We start from the raw sequence: 7979 nt of genomic DNA, 5'->3' as shown, positions 1-7979 counted from the left end.
TGTGTGTGTCTTTATGTATGGGATATAAAAGCAAAAGGGTGCCTGAACTATTTATTTCACCTGGAGATCTTGGTTTGGAACTGGTTGGTGTAGTTGCCTAAGGAGATTTTGGGTGAGGTCTTTGGGAATGTGGAGGATTCCATTATCTGTTGTTTAAGGTAGGGTTGCATTATGCTGATTGAGAACAGATTAAATCAAATACCTAAAGGGGGCAAGGATATATAAATTAAACTTAATCAGTCTGAAGCGTCCACTTGGAATTTTTATTTGGAGTGAAGGACACAAAGAGCAGGGGTCTCTTAGGAATTATTCATGTGGGAGAAGAAAGATAACATTATCAGAGGCTGAATCCATTCTTCTGTGACAATAGTATCTTAACCCTACGGTTGAGCTCATGATACTGCCTGTATTTTTGGCAACATAACTTCCCTTTTGGATTTTATATTTATGTCAGTATTTTTCCCCCAGGCTTTCCATAGATGCTGTAAATTATTTGGTATTCTTTCAATAAAATGTGGTGTTCTTTTTTGCTTGTTTATATTATGCAGTGTCAAATTTTATATGGGGCGAGAGAAGTTTAATTTAGATAACATGACCATTATTAGGTCATGTCATATATCTTTCCCTGGGTCAATGATATTTCCAAAAGTTTTACCATGTGTTAAGTGGAATATAACATAATATATCTCAGATCCTTTGCTCTTAACCCTATGGATTTTGAATGAGTGGAATGGCTAAGATCATCCTTCAGGTTCTGAAAGTAGAAAAGGAACTCCTCAGATAAATGGCATAGTTCATTGACAAGGGTGGACATCATAGTTTACATAAAAATTGACATTTTGATTTATTTTGTTTTATCAACATTTCTGCATAGGTACATTTGTCTGATAAACACTGTTAAGCTCTGGATCTACTAAAAACAGTCACTTTCTATAAAAATAAGACTGAGGTCCAGATTTAGGCTGTGCTGGTTCAACATAATAATGCTTTCTAGGAAACAAATTTAAATAGCCAGGCTAAGTCTTTTCAAAATGTTTGTTTTCCTTTTTCTTTTTCTTTCTTTCTTTCTTTTTTTTTTTTTTTTAAGATTTTAGTTATTTATTTGAGAGAGAGTGACAGCATGAGCAGGGAGAGGGCCAGAGCAGGAGGGGAAGCCAGAAGGAGAGAATCTCAAGCAGATTCTGTGCTGAACATGGAGCCTGTGGTGGCTGGATCTTAGGACTCTGAGATCATGACCTGAGCTAAAACCAAGAGTCAGGTACTTAACTGACTGATCCACCTTGAAATGTTTGTTTTCAAACTTTGAGGGTAGGGATATTAAAATCTTCTGGCATTTTCTTTTTCTGAGATAATTATGGTCTAAAATACTGTGGAACTCAGAGGTGCCTGGGTGGCTCAGTCATTAAGTGTCTGCCTTCAGACAGACATGACTTAGGTCATGATCCCAGGGTCCTGGGATCAAGCCCCGCATTGGGCTCCCCACTCAGTGGGAAGCCTGCTTCTCCTCTCCCACTCCCTCTGCTTGTGTTCCCTCTCTTGCTGTGCCTTTGTCAAGTAAATAAAATCTTATAAAAAAAAAATACTGTGGCACTTAGTATCTCCAGGCCAGCATTTCTCAAATTTTGATCTCAGGACACTTACAAATTATTGAGGAATACATGATTTATTGTATGTCTGGGTAATCTATCTATCTATCTATCTGTATATATCTATATCTATCTATCTATATATAAATAAACATATATATGTTTATCATATTAGTTAAATCTGATAAATATTTAAAATATAATATTATACAAATAAACATTCCATTAGTTTCCATAGTGATAATGCCACATATCATGTAACCTTTGGAAGTCTCTTTTGTACATGTTTAAGGGAAAAAGAGTAGAAAAGGAAAACCATGCCTTAGTATTATTATGAAGATAGTTTAATTTCACGAACTCCCTTGTCTTAGAGACTCATTAAGAGTCTACAGACCACATCTTGAGAAACGTTACTGTAGGCATTTGTAAATACAAGTCTGCATGTTTCCAGGATTTTACAGAAGCTCAGATATTTTGTTTAGGCATTAACACACATCTGAGTGCATTTGCTGTGTCTCAATCTTGTAATAAATGCTTTTTGTATAAAATTTACCCTTATTTTATGGATAAAGAAATTGGAGCTCAGAAAGGCAAGCAGTTTGTCTAGAGTGATAGTACTGGTGTATTTCAAACTTAGTCTAATTCCTTCTAACAGAGGTGTTGCTATTTTCACTCTATCATCCCAAAAGGAATAAAGTTCAATAATGTGTATTGGATTATAGTTTACAAGGAATTAATATTAAATTTGAAAATATATATTAACCTAGAACATAGATTATTTTTGTTACCAATTTACTGTACCCTCATGGGCATTTTTTTCTATTTGTCTTTGAGCATTTTGACTAATGTCCTAAAAATTCCAGTGGCAAATTTTTGTATTTGTATTGGTAGAATGATATTTCCATGAAAGATAGAATGAAATGAGCTTTCCAGTTTTGATTTTCATTTTCTTATTTTATAATGAAATGTGAGGTTTATCTTTTTTAAAAGGATCATCTTTGGTAAAAAGAAGAGAAAAGCTATTTTGTCCTTTATGTTTTTTGTAGACTTAGAGTTATGTAATCACCAAGGGTTTCTATCAGGAAAGAAAGTTTCAAGTAATTGGCCATTTCGATAAGTTTCTACTTTGTCTGGAATTTTGAGATGGCTGTGACCCTCCAAGAAAATGGAAACATTATTGGCACCTGATATTTCCACCGTTAGGGATCAAATCACTAAAACATTGATCACACTGTATGCTCACAATGTGGGCAGCTTCTTGCTAAAAAAGTCACTTTAATTGCCTTTCTTTTTTGTTAGACCAATGAATAAATTCACGTTGGAAATATCTTGAACTCAATCAGCCACCTGGGTGGCTCAGTAAGTTACAAATCTGCCTTCAGCTCAGGTCATCTTCTCAGTGTCCTGGGATGGAATCCTGCTTCAGGCTTCCAACTCAGCAGGTAGTCTGCTTCTCCATCTTCTTATGTTCCTTCCCACCCCCACCCCTGCTTGTACTGTCTCTTTTGCTCTCTCTCTCTCTCTCTCTCTCAAAAAAAAAAAAAAAAAAAAAATGGAGTTAGAATTCAAGCTCTAATGCTTGATGGCTAGGTTATCTTGGTTGTATTAGTCCTTGTAAAATTCAGGTCAGTTCAGAAAACACCATCTGGAGTGTTAACGTACATTTATCATGACATTATTATAAGCACTGGAGATAGAGACATGAGCTGAGACAGTTTCTTTCTTTGTTATTATTTTGGTTTCAGTATTACTGTAGTGGGTTCAAACAAAGGACATACAAAGCTTTGCACCATAATTGTCTCATTTTTTTAAATTAACATATAATGTTTTATTTACTTTAGGGGTACAGGTCTGTGAATCATCAGTCTTATACAATTCATAGCACTCACCATAACACATACCCTCCCCAATGTCCATAACCCAGCCACCCTACCCTACCTCTCCACCCCTCAGCAACCCTCAGTTTGTTTCCTGAGATTGAGTCTCTTACGATTTATTTCCCTCCCCAGTCATATCTTGTTTCATTTTTTCCCTCCCTATCCCCATAATTGTCTCACTATTTTTTAATTAATCATCTGTAATAGTTAATTACATTTTCCTTTAGCTCACTTTAGTTCCTTTAGTGGCTAACACATTTTTTAGTGGTTAATACGTTGTTTTTCAGAATGTTAAGAAACCTCTAAGGTTCACTTTAACTTTACTATTTATCTTGAAAATTATCATATGAAAATTCAAGATAAAAATGCACACTTTGTGCATATACCAGTGTGATTCTGTACATCTATTAGCAAACTTTTAAATGTGCAGAAAACATGAGTGACTCATTTTAGGTAAACCAGTTAGAAACATTTGTCTTTTTGTATTTTGCTTTGTGATAATTGTAAACAGTCCTTACAAGTTATCTTTAATTTCTGTTTTATAACTTCTGTGGTAAGATGTGTTTAACTCCTATGTCACAGTCATTTTAGAAAAAAAAATATGCTCTATTGTTTTATATGGTGTTCATAGAATGATAATAATGATTCTAATATAGGAGATACAATAACTCAGACCCTACGTAAAAAATTATATATCCTAGTTATATATCTATAAACATTTATATCAATCCATTATCTATCTGTTTATATATCTAGAAAAAAAAACCATACACTCATATTTACATGTTCTTCTGTTCCTGTGTTTTCAACCTGGGAACCATGTCTGCTTGTTCACCAATGTATATCTTGTCCTTAGAACTAACACATAGTAAGCCTTCAATATATATTCATTGAAAAAAAATGGATAGATGGATTAATAAATGAATGTAGTTAAGAGAAAAAGAGTGTTACGGAGAGGACAGAAAAGAAAATTTTTACTGGGGAGTTTTTTTTTTTAGAATAGGTGTTATTTGAACTGATTCTTAAAGAAAGAATGGGAATGCATACATTAGGAAAAGATGAAAGAGAAATTGTTCTGGGTAGAGAAAATAGAGCAAGCAGACTTATAAAACAGAACACATAGATTTGGGGGGATAGCATGGAGTCTAGTTGGGAAAGAACAGAGGAAACACAAAAGGGAAGAGTGACAGATATGTTCATAGAACTATGATTGGGGCATATATTAGCTTATTTTTTAATGTTTTCACAGAATGAGAATTTTTTTCCAAAGTGAAAAAAAATTAGTCATTAGCTGAAGACAAATATGAAGTTCAATATTCTTTTTTTCTCATTAAACTTGTTTTAATGGGTCTCAAAATTCTGTGACAGATTTTTGGTCAAGTTGTTTCCATTAAAAAGTACTAAAATCAGTATTTTTGGAAACAATTTGACCAAAATGATTTCACTCATATGTGGAATTTAAGAAATGAAACAGATGAACATGGGAAAAAAAAGAGAGAGAGAGGCAAACCATAAACAAACTCTTAACTCTAGAGAACAAACTGAGGGTTGCTGGAGGGGTGGTGGGTGGGTGGAAGGGTTAAATGGGTGATGGTTATTAAGAAGAATACTTGTGATGAGCACTGCATGTTGTATAGAAGAGATGAATCAATAAATTCTATTTCTGAAACTAATAATATATGTTAAGTAACTGCAATTTAAATAAAAACTTGAAACTATACAAAAAAGTACTGATTATAGAACTACTAACTTAAAATTGCCACATATGCACAAAAAAGCCCAAATGGTCCACAGAATATTCTCCTTTCCTTCTGCATGTTTTACAATGCATTTTTATCATTAACCAGTCATTTACTATTAAAATTAAATGGCCAATTGACACAAACAGTTCTGATACTGTTCTTCCACTACTGATTAAGACTGGGGTGGCAGGTATTGGAGATAATATTCATTTAGGCTTCTGAGCTTTCTGGGCAGACCTGATGATCTTGCCAGCTCCAGCTGCATTCTTATCTACTGCTTTGGTGACACCCAGAGCAACCGTCTGTCTCATGTCACTAACAGCAAAACACCCCAGAGGAAGATAGTCAGAGAAGCTCTCAACACACATAGGCTTGCCAGGGATCATATTAGTGATGGCAGCATCACCAGATTTCAAGAACTTGGGGCCATTCCAGCTTTTTTCCAGAATGACAGTCTCCTCCTTGAGCTCAGCAAGCTTGCAGGCAGTGTGAGCTGTGACAGTACAGTACAGGTGCGTATCTTGCACTGATTTGGCCTGGATGGTTCACGGTAATCACTTGAGCTGTGAAGCCAGCTGCTTTCACTGGTGGGTCATTTTTGCTGTCACCAGTCATATTACCGTGATGAACATCTTTGACTGATACATTCTTGAAATTAAAGACCACATTGTCCCCAGGGAGGGCCTCACTCAAAGCTTCATGGTACATTTCAACAGACTTTACTTCAGTTGTAACATTGGAACAAAGATGATCACAATGCTAGATTTAAGAACACTTGTCTTCACTCAGCCCACAGGGGCCGTACCTGTGCCACCAATTTTGTAGATGTGCTGAGGGGGCACAATCAAGGGGCTTGTCAGTTGGATGAGTTGGTGGCAGAAATGCAATCGAGAGTTTCAAGCAGCATGATTGCTTCAAGTAGCACTGACATTGCCATCCTTATGGGTGACTTCCCATCCCTTGAACCAAGGCATGTTAGCATTTGGTTCCAGTACATTGTCACCACTCCCACCCAGAAATTGGCATAATTGCTACTGTGTCAGGGAGATAGCCAATTTTCTTAATGTAGGTACTAACTTCCTTAATGATGTCCTTGTATCTCTTCTGGCTTTCGGACAACTCAGTGGAATCCATTGTGTTAACACCAACAATTAATTGTTTCACACCCAGTGTGTAACTCAGAAGAGCATGCTTAGGGGTCTGACCATTCTTGGAGATACTTGCTTTTAATTCACCAACACCAGCAGCAACAATCAGGACAGAACACTCAGCCTGAGCCCAAGATGTGCCTGTATTCAAGTTTTGATAAAGCCTCTGTGTCCTGGGACATCAATAATGATCACATAATACTTAATTGTCTCAGATTTCCACAGGAAGAAATCAACAGTGATATCATGTTCATTTTCATGTTTAGATTTCAGTTTATTCAAGACCCAGGAATACCTGAAAGAGCCCTGACCTGTCTCAGTAGCCTACTTCTCAAATTTTTCGGTAGTTCTTTTGTCAGTCCCACCACGTTTGTAGATCAGATGACCAGTAGTGATAGACTTGCCAGAATCTACATGTCCAATGATGACAATGTGAATATGAGTCTTTTCCTTCCCCATTTTGGTTTAGGTTTAGTGGTGGTTTTCACAACACCTATGTTCTTGTGGCAAACCCGTTGTGAAAAAATGAAGTTCAGTAGTCTAATAGAGAACACCCTAACTGGTTTTTGTTTCTTCACTTAAAGAGTAAAAGGACTGGTCTGGCTATGGCCATTTCAGCTTTAAAATAGTATTAATATATCATTATTATTGGACCCAAAACCATATGATCTAAAATGATAAATTCATTCTTTTGCAAAATTTAAATGGCTACTTGTATCTACTAAGTGGTTATCTATAATATTTTTTATAATCATTAGTATATGACCCAAGTTAGCTTTTTTGTCAGTTATTAAGTAATATTTCTATAAATAATTCAATTTTATCTTTCCCTTATCTAAGAAGTTTCCTCAGATCTATGGGAAGATTATGAAAAATAATTTTTCTGGTCATTATTACTAATAGGTTTATTAGGGTATATCTATTTTAAATCCTTTTTAGAAAAAGGCAGATCACAAATAAAAGCATAACAGGGCACCTGGGTGGCTCAGTCAGTTAAGCCCGACTCTTGGTTTTGGCTCAGGTCATGATCTCAGGGTCCTACGATCAAGCCCCATGTTGGGCTTGATGTTCAGTGTGGAGTCTACTAGTCGCTCTCTCTCTCTCTGTTCCTCCCCCTACTCTCTCTCTCTCTCAAATAAATAAATAAAATCTTTTGAAAAATAAATGAAAACATAAGAGTAGATACATAACTTGTATTTTAGCACATAGTTTTTGTGCACTATTCATAAATAAATGGTTCTCAAGACCATATGTAACTTATCTAATTAAATAGCTTTAGACTGCTTTAATATTTGAAAAAACATTTGTATTTTAATAGTATTAACTTCTTCCTGACTGAAACGTTTATATCCTCATTGATAGCTACACGACTAAGTACAGCACAGTGTTTGTATCAGATTCCACAAAATTTTAGAAGCAATTTTATTATTCTGATTTCTTATCAAGATTGAAGACAGCTTCAAAATTCAACACCTAATTTTACCAAATATCAGTGACAAGTTGGGGGTCTTTTCTTAGGCTCATATCAATTCTACCCTAAAGTAAAACCAAGCTCTTGGATACATCTTATCCAGCCTCAGAGTTAATATCATATGTAGTCATGATACTATTCTCAAAATTAAGATA

General features: G+C 35.4%; 1 pseudogene; it reads right to left on the bottom strand.

The window, feature by feature from the left end:
- Window positions 1–5209: 5209 nt before the first annotated feature.
- On the bottom strand, window positions 5210–6812 carry LOC125083047 (elongation factor 1-alpha 1-like; annotated as a pseudogene).
- Window positions 6813–7979: the final 1167 nt, after the last annotated feature.

Source organism: Lutra lutra, chromosome 13 (genome assembly GCF_902655055.1).
Source record: "Lutra lutra chromosome 13, mLutLut1.2, whole genome shotgun sequence".
NCBI classification, from domain to species: domain Eukaryota; kingdom Metazoa; phylum Chordata; class Mammalia; order Carnivora; family Mustelidae; genus Lutra; species Lutra lutra.
Note: the sequence above shows the minus strand (reverse complement) of the source record. Positions and strands in the feature narration are given on the sequence as shown.